We start from the raw sequence: 18,837 nt of genomic DNA on the forward strand, positions 1-18,837 counted from the left end.
TCGGACTGGAGACTTTGACGTAGGCGATGATCAAAAGCAACGCCTGGTGGTATCAAAGGAGAGATTATCCTGTATTTCAGTCGGCTTCAGATGAAGACCATCTCTGTCTATTGATCTTCACGGTAACAAAATTTAAAGTAACAGACATCTAATGTCAGTTCAAATGAATGTTATTTAAATAACATCATTGTGTACAGCCAACTGCATCTGCTGCTAACAGAGCCATGGGTTAGCTAGGAAATTGCTAGTTCAATTCTCATCAAAATCTTGTGTCTGAAGTCACTGTCTTACCTCCTTCACATTACTTTGTTTAGATCCACTTCACATCACAGACCTGTGATTTAAAGCTCCATCTAGAAATCTAAGTCTTGTGCGGCCTCTACCATGGGATTCTCAGCAAGTAGAGCTGTTTGAAAACTCTTAAAACAGTATATTCAAAAGAAAATAAGAAAATACTTTTTTTTCTTTTTTTGTGAGGCCAATTTTTCTGATTTTTCTCCTCCTGCTCCAAGAGTGATCTGCAAAACTGAGATGTTTTAGTTAGGATTGAAAATATTTTAGATAGAATATGAATTTCTAAATAGACTATTGGTGCCTCTTTTGAGAAGCTTCCTACTCATTCTTCACCTTCATAAATGCTCAACCGCCTCGTAAAGCTGTCCTAAAAAGTGCAACCTTTTTGTGATGATGAATATAAATGAGAACAGGTTTGCCCCTTTTTCCAAAAATATCCTAAACCGCCCTCCTATTCAAACAGGTTGCTACTCCTGGATCTTACATACGGATCCACAATTCGGATACAGAAAGTAAGAAGTTCATTTTCCTTCATTAATTTCTTCTATATAGGTGTAAATAAAGATACTGAATATTTTCACTATCTGTTATTGAGTCTATCATTTGAAGGTGTATCTCTGTTAACAAAATACTACTTTGATCGAAAAAAGTGGGGGCACTTGTAAAGATAACTGGTCTTTTTGTAGACTGTGACCATGAGGTAACCTCAGTAACCTTTTTCTGCAGGCCGCTGATGACTGCGATAGTTAAATGTGTTCTGTGCTCCAGAAAATTTCTGCAACATAGGTATTATTTTAGTCAAAGTATTTCAGTGAAACGGTATTCTAACAGCAAATTACATTCTGGATAAATAAATCTCCCTGGGAAGCACATCAGTTCCACGCAGTTCCAGTTTCAGCAGAGACAAGCACATGAATCACAGGTATGAAATCCTTCTGCCTTCAGTCTATCCCTCAGGCTCACAAGACATGGGATCCCTGCAGTTTTCATGCTGCCTTTGTAACATGTTCTAGACACAGGAAGATCTGTTAGCACAGGATCATTGCACTCTCCCTCCTGGCCTCTGTCATTTGCTCACCCTGGAAACTACAGTTTCTCAATTTAGGAGTGAGGAGTAGTGGAGACAACTGTGGGAAGAACTGGGGTATATTTGACCCTGTTGGGAATCATGCTCTTTCCAGCCTTCATTCTGGAGACATTGCCAAACTCTGTGCATGCCTTGAGCTGCACTGAAGGCTTGCAGTTTTCCCCTGGAAGTTCAACAGCCCAAGCTCTGGACTGCTGCAAGTGAGGACCTGAGAGAGGTTGTTTTACAAGGACAGAACTGATCGAAAGGCTTTTTTTCCTTGATGTCTCAAAAAGAAATTAAAATGGCAGTGAATAAGGGAAGTGGAAAGACAGATAAATAAGAAATGATCTGTCAGTAGATGATAGGAGAGGTTACAGAAATGGGGCAGAGGCAATCACCCACATCGAGCCCACATCAGCAGCCAGAGTTCTGGGGAACTACCAGTGTATACAGTAGTGTGCAGTAAAGCAAGAGATGCCCATTTTCACTGCAGTTCATTTATTAAACAAGTATTGCTCCTTATAATTTGACATTAGTCTTACTTCCCTAAGTGTGTGTAAATACATAACTTATTTGATGGGATCACTAATAATCATAGCAGCCAACAGCTATCTGGTTACAAATTTACTATGATGCTTAAAACCCCCACATACTGCAATACCTTTTACTTTTTGTAGTCAAGGAACTGAAAAGAGAAATAAATCTTCTGCTCTTTCATTAACTTGATCTTAAAGAATAGTATTAGCTCACCAGTAATCCTTGCATCATATTTCAAGAGCTAACAAGCCTTACAACGCTTAAAATCTGTAAAATATCCCAAACAAACAAAACCCAAAAAGACGACCTATTTTGCAGTCAAATCTGACACTATCTAACACAGTATGTAATAGATAATATTGTTTCATAAACTTCCTTTGCAGTTCTTTTTCTCTTCGATCTGACATCTTTTGTGGAATATAGGAGTGTTTGCGAGAGAGGAAATATCCCTCAAACTAAAAAGTCAGCAAAACCTGCTACATAATAGAAGTGCCTCCAGGGAGGGTAAAATAAGGATGCCTAATTGTATTTAAACACGCAGATGTGTTTTTGCACAAAACTGTGCTGCCTCTTAATTCTTCTTATTAAAAAAAATACATGGGCATTTAGCTATATGTTAATAGAAGGAAATAATTCTTATTCCAGGAGTTATTTGTTTTGAGTAAACATTAGAAGGTATTTCTGAGGCCAATCACAAAAACTGAATTTTTAAAGACTTACAGCTTGTTAATTCTAATAAGAAAATCCACAGCTAGTCATTTTTATTAAGAGAATACGTATAAAGAGTCTATATAAACCTCCATGTCTAAGAGCTTGGGCAAGCACAATTCTGTCTTTGCTCATGTTTCTTCATATGCTGAAGTGCAGACTGCAGTTCAGTCTTTAGCAGGAGGGCTGCAGCAGGCAATGCATGGGTGACTACATGCTCCCATTTTTTCACCCTCTGATAGCATCAGGGAGTCAAAAAAGCAGTGAGAGAAGCAAGGCATGTATGAAGAACTTTGTTATGCAGGATGCACTCAGGCTTCACCCCACTCTTAGCCGTATAAATGGACGCTAACCCAACAGACAGTTACCTCTGTGCCCTGCTGTATTTACAGGATTGCAAATTGAGAGCAGAACTGGGCTTGAGGAGTCATTTTTCAGGATCATGGGGGTTTCTTCTGTAGGAAGGCAAGATGATGCTGTTAAGAGGCAGAAACTGGTAACAGGTCTGGGTTCATAATTAAAGATTTCTGATGTGACTCCTTCAAATGAGCTATGAGCTCTCCTTTATTACTGTTGATACCAAAGATGGTAAGAGGAATCCTCCTCTTAGTCAGCTGTTTAATTTTCCGTAATAACTGTGATGTGCTCTGAGGTGACAGAGCACATCAAATGTGCTCTGAATGTCACAGGAGCAGCTATGAGGAGCTAGCATTATGTACTTTGGTTGAAGATGCATTGGCAGATACCTGAACTGGAAAACTGAAAAAAAATTTAAAATAACCTTATAATAGATTGATTGTTCAGCTCCAGTGCGACCTCTCAGTGCAGAATTACGCTGAAGTGAGCCTTGCACACAGCTTTGGTAGACGTCTTTTAAGAGCTATTTTTCAGCCAGCTCCATCAGACAGTGGGTGTTTATTTTCTATTCATTTAATTCTCCAGTTCACAACTGAGGAGTAGTTTGTTCTTCTTCAAAGTACTCTCCCTCTGACTTAATGATGTTTCTAAAGCAGCAGCCTTCAATACCGAGCCCTGTGTCATGCCCAAGAGGTTTGGGTTTCGTTTCTATCTCATGTCAAAGGACAGCAGGAGAAGACGATCCAAAATCGAGGGCGAGTAGCACTGTACAGCATGAGGAGGCTGAGGGCCGAGATGACCCTCGCCACAGCTACGTTCAATGCCATTCAATTAGATCACGTAATTTATGACCAGACAGGGTACCAGTGCCACTTTTTGGTCACCGCCATGCACAGGCCTCGGCACATGGGCGGGCTTCAACACCCAACGGGGGGGGAAAGACCCGATTTCCTTCCGTTCGGGGCCGATTCCGGCTGTGGATACCCCACGCACGCCCGGCCCCGCCCTGCCGCCAGCGTCGCCCCCCGGGCCCGGGAGCAGCGCCCGCCGATCCGTGCCGGTGTCGCGGCGCTGTCGGGGCCGTGTGGCGGCGCTGTCGGGGCCATGTCGCGACACAGGCGGGTCGCGCGGCGGCAGCCCGGCGGGGCCGCGGGGGGCGCCCGGGCCGAGGCCCTCAGGGAGCTCGGCGTGGACGAGGAGGTGGAGATGGCGGTGCAGCTCGCCCTGGAGCGGTTCCGGAGCGGGGACGAGGCGGGTGCGCGGCCCGGCCCGGGGCGACCCTGCGGGTGTCGGGAGGGCGCTGGCAGCGGGTCAGGGAGGGGATCCTGCCCCCCTGCCCTGCCCTAGTGAGGCACAGCTGGGGTGCTGTGTCCAGCTCTGGGCTCCTCAGCACAGAGACAGGGAGCACGGTCAGGGTCCAGCAAAGGCCACAGACGAGATGAGATGAGATGAGATGAGATGAGATGAGATGAGATGAGATGAGATGAGATGAGATGAGATGAGATGAGATATGAGATGATGAGAGGTCTGGAGCATCTCTTCTGTGAGGAGAGTTGTGGGACCTGGACCTGTTTAGCCTAGAGAAGACTGAGTGTAAATACGTATAAATATACGTATTGATACGAATGCGTATAGATATCTCCAAGATGAGTCCCAGGAGTGTGGTGCCAGACTTTCTGGTGACAGAACAAGGAGCAGTGGCCATAAACTAAAACCCAGGAAGTTGCACCTCAGCATGAGAAAGACCTTTTAGCCGTGAGGGTGGCAGAGAACTGGAACAGCTGCCCAGGGAGGATGTGGAGTCTCCCCCTCTGGAGACATCCCAAACCCACCTGGGCGTGCTCCTGTGTCACCTGCTCCAGGTGACTCTGCCTTGGCAGGGGGTTGCTCTGGGTGATCTCCGGAGGTCCCTTCCAATCCTAACAATTCTTTGATTCTGTAACACCAAGATAACATGTCAAGAATGCCTGTTGCATTGTTACTGGTTTTTTACTATTATTTATCATTCTAGAGATGGAATTTCCTTCTAGTTTCACTAGTACTGAAAGCACGTTTGTTCACCGGCTCTGTCAGTCTCTTGGACTGGTGTCTAAAAGCAAAGGGTAAGTTGGGGTACAATTTTCATTTCTTGGGTGCAGATGAATGGAGTTTCATGACTGATGATAGAGTGATTGATGTTTCCAACATAGCCAACTCTGCTGCAAGGAATAGTATTAAAGAAAAAAGTGTAAAAGTAGGCATAGAAATAAGTATCTTTGTTTGTTTGGAAGAACTTGGGGCATGCTTTTTGAGATGGCTTGCTTTTATACTTCATGGGTTTCACGTGTCCATAAAAGAGGCTTCTCACCATGATCTCTGCTTTTTTAAAAGGTTTTGCATAGAACCTCATACCTTGACAGATAAAAGTTTAACCTAGACTAGGTCACTTATTCCTACGATATGTTTTCTTTTCCCTCCGACAGAAAAGGAGCAAATCGATACCTGACTGTAAGGAAGAAGGATGTCTCAGAACTGACACACGCAGTCATGGCTTGCGACTTGGCTCTCCGTACGAAACACGCCGTTCGGAGCCTCATTCAGAGCTTTCCCGTCACAAACAAGGAACGCACGGAACTCTTGCCAAGGACAGAGCGAGGAAGTGCCCGTGCTATTGAATCTGGTATGTTCAGCGTGTCTTCGGATTTGGACTTGTCCGTCAACACCACTCGGAAAAACAACGTACGACCCGAGTACAAAACAAACCCCTTTCTGTTCTGTCCCCTTGCCTGCCCTACCATACACCTTTAAACAAACACATGGATTTTCTTTACTTTCAAGGTCTTTTATAACTGGTGTTGTGAGGAACTTGGGCAGTCGTATCACACACATTGCAATGTCTACCTTGTGCTGAGTTAATTTAGGATCTTTGAGCCAGTTCCAGCCAAATCTTTTCGGAAGCACATTTGTGAAATGTGGCTTCATACAAGTTCCATGAGGTGGGATTGAAGAGTCAGGTCTTACCGTGATGCCGTGTGAGAACACCCTTACGAAAGAATGAGGTTGGCTGTGCTGCTTACAGAAATTCACGTGCTTGACAAAGCAAGAAGTTTAGTTTTTGTTTCTTGATCTCTACAAAATAGATGTGATCCTTAAGACACTACTGTCCAGACTTCTTGATTTCTAGGATATGAAGGAGTTCACTGAAGACAAACATCTGATAAAATGTTGGGGTTTTTCTGAAAGCAACGCTTTTATCTAGATTACTGCTTTAACAGCTGTGAGTGGAAGAGCTATACTGTGTTTCTGTGTGCAGAGGTGGCTGTAGTGAAGAGAAAACACTTGTACCAATATGCCTTGTTTAATTAAATATTTCTGATATGTGGTGTCTGTTCTTAAAGTGCTTCCTTTGCTGCTTTTTTCAGTTGTTTCAGTTGTTTAATAGGATTGTTTAATGAACAGAGGGCAGCTATAATAAAAGTACTGAAACACAATGTCTTAGAAATGTAAGGGGTAAGCTAATGAAGAGTCTAACCTTTCTCTTTCTCTGCTTTTCAAGCATGTATTTTTAGTTCTCCTAATCTTTTAGTCTGTGTTTGTCTTGGTACAACAGAGCTTGTAATTTAGCATGTGAATCTGTTAATGACGTTAAATATGTATAATTGAGTTTGCAGCAAGCTTTTCATTCTTCTGGAAAATAATGATCAAGGAATTACAGAGTAGCATTTGCAGTGCTGGGTTTGAAGCAGCTCCCTCAGAAGATGTGCACGTTTTTTGGCTACTTACGCACTGCTTTCTAACACACCACGCTGCTGCAGGACCCCCGATACGGCGCGCTTGGATTAGTACGAGTTGGGGCAAATGCATGGAATAGCTTAAAGGTTGAACTCTGTGAGCGTGTATTTCTAGGGAAACTGCAGATGTGAAACGTGCATGCAGATACGAAGGCCACCAAAATACACCAGGCTGGTTTTCTCCGGTTTAGTTTCTCTTTCTCCTTTTGCTCTTTGTGGGCTTTTTTGGCATGGAGCAATGCTCTGGGAGAGTCTGGTTGTGTTTGAAATACCTATGAAAGTAATAACTGTTCTGAAAAATGCCTATTTCAAGCACCGTAACAGGACGTGTTGCTATGAGTCTGACTTCTAAATGTGTGCCGGGTTTGTCACTTTACCCACAGGGGTGCAGAAAAAAGCAGGCAGGTTAATTGTTAAGTATAATTTTTGAGCAGTATTTTAGTGACCTTCCTCTGTGTCTGTATAAGTAAATTCTTAATTTCTCTTCACAGAAAACAAAGAATTGAACAAGACAAACGGTCGACTTAATGACGGTATCCCCCAGGTCCCAGTGAAAAGAGGGGAATCAGAGTTCGATTCCTTCAGGCAATCACTACCAGTTCTTGAAAAACAGGAAGAAATTGTCCAAACAATAAAGGACAATAAAATTGTTTTGATTATAGGAGAGACGGGATCGGGAAAAACTACTCAAGTATGTTTCCTCAATGAAATGAAAAAGATAACAGTATTTATACTAAACTAATGCCAATTTTGTAATATTTGTGGTAAGGGATATTTCTATGCTATTTTAAGGCTTTTGTTTTCCTGTATGATTGAAAATCTTGTGTTCCAGTTCACTTTCTAGCTTTTGAAATACTAAGCCAGCAGATAGGTACTAAAAGCATAAATGGTTCCTCACAGTTTTCTGATAGATATAATTTTTTCATTAAAATATTACAAATTATTGTGGGGAAAGTAGCTGTGATGTTTGTATAACCCTTTTTCTTCTAAGGCTAGTTCTGTTCTTAGTACCCAGAGTAATATATTTTTTGTGTTAAAATGAGAGATTATCTGCAGGGCTTTTTTTCCTATAGATCTCTCTGAAGCAGGAGAGAGACACTTCAACTTTTTTTAAAAAAAAACCCTAAACAGGTTATACTTTGAAATTTATTTTATGCCCATTCAGGTGTATTTGCAGTGATAATCCTATTGAAAAGTCTGTTGCAACGTGTAGTACTGAGATGCAGTTAAATTGTTTCCCTGTGCTGAGAAAGCTGTGACTTTCTCAAAAAGTAAATTTGAACCACTTCTTTCCAGATCCCTCAGTTTATCCTTGATGACTGCTACAAGAATGGAGCTCCCTGTTGTGTGTTTTGCACTCAGCCGAGACGTTTAGCAGCTGTTGCTGTGGCTGAAAGGGTGGCAGCAGAAAGGAGAGAGAAGATTGGCCAGACAATTGGTTACCAGCTCCGGTTGGAAAGCAGGTACTAATGGTGCTTCTAAGTGTCAGTTGATCTCGTGCTGGTATCGTGAATCTTGTGTACCTTTAAACTGCAGTATATTTGGGATGCAGCCCCATAAATCATAGGTGGGGTATGTTATTGCAGGGAAGGAAGACTTAGGAGTGAAAAGGACGGCTTTCTTCCTGTATTTTGCCGTTTCATGTAGTAGCTTGTCATATTGAACTGAATTTCAAGTGCTTTCTATTGGTTTCTTCTAGGGAGAGTGTGCATGTAAATCCTTGTCTGATTTTCAGATCAAGTCTACACTTTCCTCTCTTCATTTTTTTTCCCCTCTCTACTTTTGACATGTGTGGATCCCAAAGTTCTGCAAGCTTTGAAGGTAGGTAGGAAGACCAGCATGCTGTAACAAACATATATAGTGTGAGTTGGTATGGGTCATAAAAGGGAGAACAACAAAATTGGAAAGTGACTGATGAAGCTGAGCATTATTTACCAGTCCAGTTTGGGTTAAGTTTACTGTGCTTCAGCTTTCAAAACATGAAGTGATGTCAAAGTAGAGCTTTCAGTCACTTGATGAATTTGTCTGTGGAGCAGAGTGTGAATGGGTTTTTACATCTTTGCACTGTGTAGCCAGTGACATTTCAGGGAAGGGGCGACGGCTGGGATATGAGTGACCAGAAGGTGGCAAAAGGTTGTGTTGCTTGAATGAACGAAGATAACACACGGCGGAGGAAAATGAAAGTGCTTGAACAACAAAGCCAAGACAAGAATTGGAATGTGCATGGGAAAGCTCACGAGGCTATTAAGGGATTAGAAGAGCTAGTGAAGATGTATCACAAATAAGCTGAATGATTAATGTCTGGAATACTGGATACTGTGCTGGCAGAAGAAGAGCAAAGTCAGATGAAAATGGAAGAAAATCCATCTTGAGAAGAATCAATGCATTTGCTCTGGAGAAACACTGAAGGGGAGAGATGACAATATTTCCAGCTGTGCACAGAAAAGATCTGGAGTGGAGGTGTTTAGGGGTGCTTATAGTAAGGAAGAAGTCTTAATTTTTTAAGTTTTCTTAATGGTCTTCTATAAAGAGCTGTGGAGGACAGTACAAAGGAGCTTTTTGGTTCCTTTGGGATGGCAGCACCAGCGAAAGTAGTGACAATTGCTGTTTTTACTGGGGCAGCTGACTCTGCCCCAGGTGTAGAATAGTTACACTTCAGTATTTTGACTTCCTGAAAAACCAAAGGATCAGCTGATTGCTTTGTGATTTAGTCAGCTGTAGTGTATTAGGTTCACGTGACAAGGCTTTGGGAGCTGTGGGGCGGCTTTCTGTGAGAAGATGCCAGAAGCCTTCCCCGTGTGTGACAGAGACAGTGCCAGCCAGGACGGACCTGCCTCTGGCCAAGGCTGAGCCCATCTGTGGTGGTGGTAGTGCCTCTGGGACAGCAGGGAATGGGGGAGAAAAACCTGCACAACAGAGGCCGCAGTCCAAGGAGAGCAGTGAGCGCATGTGAGAGGAGCACCTCTGCAGATGGGAAGGTCAGTGCGGGAGGAGAGGAGGTGCTCCAGGTGCCAGAGCAGCCCGGGGTGCAGCCCATGGTGAGGCAGCTGTGCTCCTGCAGCCCATGGAGGTGCATGGTGCAGCGGGGATCCCCCTGCAGCCCGTGCAGGACTCCGTGTTGCAGCAGGTGGGTGCTCGAAAGAGGCCGTGATCCTCTGGGAAGCCTATGTTGGAGCAGGCTCCTGGCAGGACCTGTGGCCCTGTGGAGAGAGCCCCCAGTTTGCTGTCAGGATTGTGACCCTGTGGGGGTCCCACGCTGGAGCAGGCTGTTCCTGAGGGACTGCACCCTGTGGAAAGGGACCTGTGCTGGAGCAGGTCCCTTTTATGAAGACCTGCAGCCCATGGGAAGGACTCATGCCGGAGAAGCTCATGGAGGACTGTTGCCCATGGGAGAGACCCATGTTCTCCTTATCCTGGTCCTGACCCTGTGAGTCTTCCATTGTATTTCCTCTCCCCTGCCCAGCTCAGGAGAGGAGGGATAGAGTGGCTTGGGTGGCACCTGGCATCCAGCCAGGCTCATCCCACCATGTGTAGGCAAATACAAAGGCTATATCCAAGCATATGCTGAGGAGTTGGAACCTGGTTTTCCACATGGGATTTTCTAGTAAATTGAATGACATGGAGAATGACTGTTTCTCATGGTTCTGTTTAACTTTCTTACTTACTAAAATTTGAATCTGATGTTTCCAATTAATCCATTGTTGAAAGTTAGGAGCGCAAGCACTAAGAGTTGTTAGGAAATGTCTGGGAATAGGCACAGTTTGAAAACAAGTGGTATGCAGGAGTTCTTTGGTGAGAGAACTGTAATGCCTCTTCTGGTCAGCAGCTGCTTTAATTTTTGAGCCATGGAAAGCTGCTAGCAGCCTTTAAGTGGTGCAAAACCCCTGAGTCGTCTCTGTGCTCTGTTCCATAGGGTTTCTCCAAAGACACTGGTAACCTTCTGCACTAATGACATGCTCCTTCGCACACTGATGGCAGGAGACAGCACCCTCTCCACTGTGACGCATGTGATTGTGGTGAGCATCCTGTGGTCTTTCATGTGTTGCTTGTTAATTGGAAAATGAGGTCCTCGTTTGTTTTATTCAAATTTGCTGAGCGTTTTCGGTGGTTTTGTTTGGTGGAATCTGAATTGACTTTAAAGACTTTCTGAGTCCTTAGTGTAGCGTGCATGTTTTGTGCGCTTTGGTGCTTTTCTGTGTGTTTGCTTGTGTTTTTCCCTGGAAAAACGTCTTATTTTATGTTCATGCCAATAATTAGGTGTGGAATCAGGAGGAGTTGAGGAGGACAGAAGTGTAAATTTTTCTGAAATTCCTCTGTCGGCAGAAAAGCCTTAGGGAGGCTTAGATGTGGTTCGATATGATTGTGTCAGAATTTCTGATATCGTGTATTTGTTTCAGCAATACCAGGTTTTCAGTCCTTTTGTTTGCCCAGTGTTTCCAAGATAATGTGCAATCTAATTGCTAGCAAATTGTTCAGGAGCGTTCATTTGTGATTGTGTTAATATTCCTATTGTGGAATTCCGTAAGTAAGGGGAACCAGAATGTTGATGGCAAGATTTAAGTATTCCACTACTGAAGACAAAAAAGTCACGGTAAGTTGAGGTGCCTACCTGTTTATCAGAGTTAAAAAAGCATAAGAGTGGTCTATTAATTCTTGATGTCAGCCTACAAACCTTGTATTTGAGTCCTTGTTTCATTCATTCATAATACAAAACAAAACAGAAGAATGACAAAGATGATTAACCAGTTACGTCCTTAATTTATAGGCTTTGTGTATGACTTGTCTAAGCAATGTCTTTTTTTCTGATTATGTGGTGTCATACATTTCTTTAAATGCTCATCAGTTGTGAAGTGAGAATTTATTAAAATAAGATTTGTAGGATTTGTGGTTTGTGACCTTTTCTTGACATTTGGCTTCCAATACAAAATTAGAGAGGTTTCAGACATTAACTTTGGCCTCTGATTAAGGTGTGTGTGGCTTGTGCGTTGCAGTGCGCTCTGCTCTGATAAAAACTTTTTGAAACTTTTTTTTTGCTTGTGGATAGTTTAAAAAAAACCCCTTACCTTAAGCTAGATTTACACATTTTAAGGCCTCTGTATGTACCACCAAATCATGTCTTTTAGTTTTTAAAAAAAAGGGTTGTATTTGTCAGAAGTTATGATCTTGAATCTGTGATGTTTGTTTATCTCTTGTTTTTTTTCCTTTTATTACAGGATGAAGTACATGAGAGGGATAGGTTCAGCGACTTCTTGCTAATAAAACTGAGAGATGTGCTGCAAAACCAGAATAATTTAAAACTAATTATTTCTAGTGCTGCTCTAGATGCAAATCTTTTTATTAGGTATTTTGGAAGCTGCCCAGTAATACACAGTAAGTACTTCTCGTAACTCTTAAATCTGAGTATACCTGCCCCAGACGCACGGATTTCAGTGAACTGTAGCAAACTACTCTGAGTAAAGGCACGTGGTGAATACACTGAGAATTACAGCAGTGCCTGTTCTTTGTGTCTTCAGGTTTCTTGTTTCTTAACTATTTGCGCCTACTTCAGAGGGAAGTGTTTTTATCGCTGGGAGTTCTGTAAATGCAGGAATGTCCTGGCCCTCTCCACGTTTAATTCAAGAAGTAGGAAAAGGTTATTGAAGTGCTGTCTCCATGCTGGTACAGGACTTAGGAGCTACATTAGTGTGATGCATATTAATACATTGCAGCAGATTCTAATTCTTCAGATCTCATAAAGGTTGTTACTGGATAAGTCGCAGATAACTGTACCTGTTCAGTTGAGAAATACAGGAGGCCTAGGCAGGTTTGGTTTCATGCTTCAATCACATGATTCTTTGTTTTAAAGGAAATTAGTAGCTGTTCCTCTGGGTAAATACTCAGAAAAGACGTCCAGTTTCTGTTAGTTTATGGTCAGCCTCGGTTACCTGCAGTTAGATGACTTTCAGATGCAAAGAAAAGTTCCCATTATTGCTGCTTTAATTTCATTTGACTGATCTTTAGGAGAGGCAAAATACAGATGTGTGGGAGATGGGTGTCGCGATAGAGGGGAAACCCAGACGCTCAATATGAGTGATCAGCAGGAATCCGATTTATTGATTGTACCAGAACTCCTTATATACTAACAATAATAGGCTTTATGCATATTCGTAACGGCGCATTCTAAGTGGTTCACGTCGACTAAGCTGATTCTAAACCCCTCCTTAGACCCCCTCTCGTGGTCAGCAGTTCTGCCATTTTCCCTGGCCTTCTAACCACAGATGTCCATTGTTTTGCTGCCAAAACCTAACCTTGCTGGCTCTGCAAATAAACCCACAGTTCAGCAGTAAGGCTCAATGGTGGTTCAGTTACTGAGCAAGATACATGTAATATTCTGTAACTTCAGTTGTTACACAGGAGGTGTGGTGCATTGTCTTATGAGACCTTGCTCAGCTAGCTGCAAGGGTCTATGTGCCCGTTCTCACGTAGCCAGCTTCTCAGATCAGTAAGCTGCAAAGAATCTGTATATCTCGACTCTATATGTCCCTTTTCACGTAACCAACCTCTCACAATTCCCCCGTTTATATTAGTTTGAGCAAGCAAAGCTCCCTGAGTTAGTTGATCTACACGTTTGGCTAAACAAGAAAATACAATGCGTGCTCCAAGCAATAGCAAAAGTATGATGCCGACCCATCTAAGACCTTCTTTTATGAGACTTACGGCCCAAACTCCAAGTCCTCCAAAGGTCCCTTGAAACCATCTATCGCAAGGACTGTCCTGAACAGTGAGCCTTTTGGTATGTTCAGTGAGCCATTGAAGCTGAGAGTGGATTGATTTACTGTGATCTGATAAGTTAAAGCAGCACATTCCTTCTATGTCTTTGCATCCATGTCCATGTGCTAACAGTAGGAAATCAATGGCTGCACGATTTTGCAGTAAGGCGTGGCGTAAGCTGTCCACGTCTGCAACAAGCTCACCTATCAGGTGTGAGGTGACATTTGCTTGCTTGGCTGTCCAACATGCCAACCTTCTAAGCTGAGTGAGGGCACGTGCTGATGCAGCTCCTGGGGCTAAAAGAGAAGCAAAAAAGACAGCAGGAGTTTTCCATAACTGCATATCGTCTCTGCAATTAGGATCTAATGGAAGAGCGCTTCGTCGTGCTCGCTTGTGTGTAATATTTAACAGTTGTTGAATGCTAGGGGCAAATATTGTTAGTTTCCCAAAATAGCACGGTCCTCCCACTGGTTTAGAAGGCACTCCTGGCCATGCCCTGTCCCCACAAATGAGGAAAGTTCCTGAGGGCAAAGCCCTAGGTTCTTGTGGAGGATTATCAACTGGCCATACTGAGCCATTGCAGTACACCGTGATGTTAAAGTACCATGAGGTGGTAGGGCTCAGCCATGTACTGTCTTTGTTTGGCCTTTGGGGGCTGACACTGCTGTCAAAGTGGCTGCCTTTAAACATAAGACAATAGGGACTAGGCTGAGAGCCTAAGAGATCTAGCTCTTGTGGCTCAAACATAGATGTATTAAGGCCTAAGGCAATTGCTCGTGCTTGGGCAGCTAAAGGGTTTTTCTTTATTTTCAGGTCGTTGCAGATGTTAAAAGTAGAGAGGTGAGTATCGAGATAGTTATCAGCGAGGGTGGAATGGCTTGCATTACAAAAGGTTGAGAGTGCAATTTCTGGCTCTGAGTAGCTGAGGGTGTATTTTTTAAGGCTACTAGTTTCTGCTAACGGAACCCCAATAAGGCAAGTGCGGAAAGGGTCAGAAGACGTTGCTAAGGATAAGCAAAAAGAATCTTGGCCTGTTTGGTTGGCCCAGGTAATCCACATGTTTTTTCGGTGGTCTATAACACTAACGTGGTGTGGATCGGTAGCGTGCACGGTCATCAGCAATGTTGCAAGTGCTAAAGCGATGGCACATGCGTTCCCACTCATGGGTATGCACCATCCAGTGGCGTGGTATCTTAATGCCATCTCCGCAAACTCTATGCACTTTTGCAGATTTAAGCTGCAAGCGAATGCGAGCAGCCTCGTGATTAATTCGATAGCGAAACTCAGCAATAGCTCGTTGTTCTACTGATTCATAAAGAGTAAGACCCTGAAAAATTGGTAAACCAGTTTCCCGTTCTAAAGCTCTCTGTAACGTGTCACGTCGCCAAGTTCCCTCACAAATAATACACCATGCTCCCCCTAACAGAAGTGTCTGATGAACCCATCACTCTTTGTTACAACCCCCACATCGGAGAAGAAACCATGCAAAATGCCCTGGCTTCCCGCAAACACCACAGGTTCGACAATTAAGTTTCCCTGGATAATACTGTTCAAGGGCGTCCAGTAGCTGTTCTGCTTCCTCCCAGGATTCAAAGTGCCTAAGTTGGGTAGGCACGATGTTTGCAAGAGGTGCGATCACCGATCAGCTGCTAGATGTAGCCGAAGCAGACTCAGCTCTGGAAGGTGGTATTGTGGAGGCTCCAGGCTTGAGCGGTGTCGGTTTGACCCAGCGGCTGGGTATCCACTGCGGACCTGTAGGAGTAAGCACACAAACATAGCCACGACCAAAATATAACACTTCTGCAGGGCCTTTCCATTCCCCAGTAGCCATGTCCTTAAAGTGAACATAGCTTCCAGTTCTCCTTTGAGCTGGTGGAGTCCCTTCTTCATGTTTTATTGCAGGGGGCTCCTTTTCATCACCAAAAATACAAAGATGGTTTAATACAAACAAAGCTTTTGCTACTTTTTCTTTTGGGTCTGTAATATCTTTAAACTTCTCTAAATATCTCTTTACAGTCCCATTAGCTCTCTCTACAATAGCTTGCCCAGTAGGTGAGTGTGGGGTTCCCGTGGTGTGACTGATGTTCCATGTTTGCAGGAACGTTTGAATGGTCTTGCTAACATTAGCAGGGCCATTGTCCATCTTGATGGCTTTTGGGACTCCCATCACTGCAAAGCAACTAGTTAAGTGTCCGCGCACGTCTCTGGCCTTTTCGCCTGGCTGTGGTATAGCCCAAATGAAGTGGCTATAGGTATCAATAGAGACGTGGAGATATTTCAGGCGGCCTAATGCTGGAACATGCGTAACATCCATCTGCCAAAGTTCATTGGCTTTAAGTCCTCTGGGATTAACTCCACAGCCTATTCCAATTCCACTATTATGGAAACTGCACACCGGACAGGCCTTAACAATTGCTTGCGCTTCGGCTATGGAAATGCCGTAGCTTCGTGCAAGTCCTTTAGCATTCTGGTGGAAGGTGGCATGAGCCTCTCTCGCCTGTTGATGAACCGGTAGTGGGGGCTGGACGATTCCTGCCACTAGCTGATCAGCCCGGTCATTTCCTTCCCCTAGGCCGTCTGTGCTCATGTGGCTTCTAATATGTAGCACTGCATATGCTTCAGTTCGTTTAGCAATTGCTATTTGCATGCTGATAAGGAGTGCTACCAGTCTCTGGTTTTTGATGTCACGCAGTGCTGCATCCTCAATGCGATTCGCAACCCCTACTACGTATAAAGAATCTGAATCAATATTGAGGCGAATGTCCTTCCATCGCACCAAGGCCCAAGCAACAGCATAAAGTTCTAATGTTTGTAATGAATCCAGTGCCTCCAAGTGTTATCCTCTTTCCACGTGACCGCTGCTTTCCGTGACTTTCTTCCAGCATCAGTGAACACAGTAAGTGCATTATCCAGCGGTTCTTGAGCTCTTTTTGGTTTAGAAATCCACCCATGGTTAGTCATCCAGGCTAACACAGGTGTTGGTAGTGGCTTTGCTACCAAATTAGGTCCTTCGCTCAGGAGGGCTCGCTGTAGCTCCGGTGAGTTAAGCAGGAACCATTCTAGATCCGTGGGCGATATAGGTATCCAGATCGTCCCTGGATCTGTTCCATCCACCTGCAAAATTCTGATGCGCGCCTTTTGAATTAAGTCTGCTAGAGTTGCTACTTTCTCTTGAATTGTCCTTCTAGGCTGCAATGGTGGTGCAATCCATTCTAGGACCCGAATATCCTTGGGTGGCTCCCCCATTTCTGTTAATTTGCATTGGGTGATTGCAGCAAGCAGATATATCGGGCCACAAATGATTGTAATGTCCAAAGGTAATGCAGGATCACGTCTTGAAGTGAGGCCTGTAGTGATCTGCTCTGCAATAGTCTGTAGCACAGCCTTCTGTTCAGGCGTCAGTGTAACTGACTGCGCAGGGTTGGTGCCTTTCAAAAGTGGATGAAGCTCATTTAGCAGTTCATTAGGAATGCCAACTACGGGGCGAAGCCACTGCAGATCTCCCATAAGTTTCTGCGCATCATGCAGGTTACGGATGTCTGTATGAATGGTGAGCTTTTGAGGTTGGATAGTGCTGTCAGTGATTTTCCAACCTAGATAAATCCACGGAGCTGAAGTTTGAATTTTCTCGGGAGCTATGTGCAGGCCCCGATCATTCAAAGTCCTGTGCAGTATATCCTTTTGCTGCGTGGTGAACGGATTTTCTTGCGCTAACAGGATATCATCCATGTAATGATAAATGATGGTATCTGGAAACATTTTCCGAATGGGCTGCAGTGCTGAATCAACATAAAGTTGACAAAGGGTAGGTGAGTTGCGCATACCCTGAGGAAGCACTGTCCATTCAAAGCGTTGAGCAGGTGCTTCTCTGTTAATGGCTGGCAGAGTAAAAGCAAATCTCGGCTTGTCATCTTCATGCAGGGAAATGGTGAAAAAACAGTCCTTGAGGTCGACTTTTAGCAGCGACCACCCTGCTGGTAGCATTGAAGGATTTGGTAGGCCTGGTTGAAGGGCCCCCATATCATGCATTTGTCGATTAACAGCTCGTAAATCATGCAACAGTCTATATTTCCCTGATTTCTTTTGAATGACAAAAATTGGAGTATTCCAGGGACTTGTAGAAAGTCGTAAATGTCCTTGATTAAATTGCTCTTGAACCAGAATATGTGCTTGTTCAAGACTTTCCCTCTTTAGGGATCATTGCTCAACCCAAATCGGCTGTTCTGTCTTCCACCGAATAGGGATGGGGAAAGTCCAAGCAATGGCCACTCCTAAAAATTTTGGTCTGTGGTAAGAACCATGCCCATTTGAGCGAGTATGTCCCATCCCACCAGAGCAGCAACACCAAGTGGCAATGGGATGATAGACACACTGCAATTTACCACTTGATCAGCTATAGTCCATTGCAATGGGGGGGACTTGCGAGCGAGGGTAAGTCCTCCCACTCCAGTGACTGTAGCGTCAGATTCAAAGGTGGGCCAATGCTGAGGCCAGTGGTGACTGCTGATGATGGATACATCAGCGCCAGTGTCCAAGAGTGCTGTCAGGGTAACAGTCTCTTCTTGGTATGTTACTGTCACCTGGCGGCGTGGCCGACTTTTCAAGCTCACAGTGAGCATGGCTGCCGGCCCTGTGGATCCGAAGGCTCCCTCACCCCTGGGGTCGGAGTGTATGGGCAATAGTCCTTCAGTGAGAACCGGCAAAGGCACCAATTGGGCTAGTTGAGTGCCCTTTTCTATGAACATAGGTGGAAAAAGAGCCTGTACCATAATTTGAATTTCTCCAGTATAATCCACATCAATTAGTCCTGTAAGTATTTGTAATCCTTCCATAGTAGCTGATGAGCGTCCGATTAAAAGTGCTCCGACCGCTTTCCCATTTATAATTATAGGTCCTTCGATCCCAGTGGGGACACGCTGCGGTCGATTGTCCATAAGAGTACAGTTTATTGAGATTGCCAAGTCCAATCCGAGGCTCCCCCGGGTTGCGGGCTGGAGACAAAAGTGCTGCTCAGAGTCGGTAGAGGCACGCAGGTGTTGATTTCCTGGGTCACTGGGTATGCTGCTGCTTTTGGTGTCATCGCGGGGCGGGCCTTCCCGCTCGACTTCCCGTTTCCCGACCTCCGGCAGGCAGTGCTGGCATGGGTGTCCGATCGGCAATGCTGACACCAGACGTTACCGGCGTTACAATCCCGTCTCATGTGACCGGAGACTCCACAGCGAAAACATCGCAGTCAGGTGGTCTGTCGTCGAGACCCGCTCCGGTGATTTTGCAAAGGTGCAAGGGCAGCTAAAACCTGACTCTGATTTGCCTCAATCTGCCTCTGAGCTACCTCAGCCTGCTGTTTCATCC

General features: G+C 44.3%; 1 pseudogene across 1 annotated transcript in view; it reads left to right on the plus strand.

The window, feature by feature from the left end:
* Positions 1 to 4,159: 4,159 nt before the first annotated feature.
* LOC309585838 (3'-5' RNA helicase YTHDC2-like) overlaps positions 4,160 to 18,837 on the plus strand; it is a 35,027-nt pseudogene continuing 20,349 nt past the window's right edge. The window contains exons 1-7 of the transcript in view: positions 4,160 to 4,220; positions 4,977 to 5,067; positions 5,428 to 5,624; positions 7,227 to 7,426; positions 8,032 to 8,198; positions 10,649 to 10,751; positions 11,949 to 12,105. The product of the transcript in view is annotated as a 3'-5' RNA helicase YTHDC2-like (transcript). The remainder of the gene's footprint in view (positions 4,221 to 4,976; positions 5,068 to 5,427; positions 5,625 to 7,226; positions 7,427 to 8,031; positions 8,199 to 10,648; positions 10,752 to 11,948; positions 12,106 to 18,837) is intronic.

Source organism: Coloeus monedula (genome assembly GCF_965178545.1).
Source record: "Coloeus monedula genome assembly, contig: HAP1_SCAFFOLD_537, whole genome shotgun sequence".
Lineage (NCBI taxonomy): Eukaryota > Metazoa > Chordata > Aves > Passeriformes > Corvidae > Coloeus > Coloeus monedula.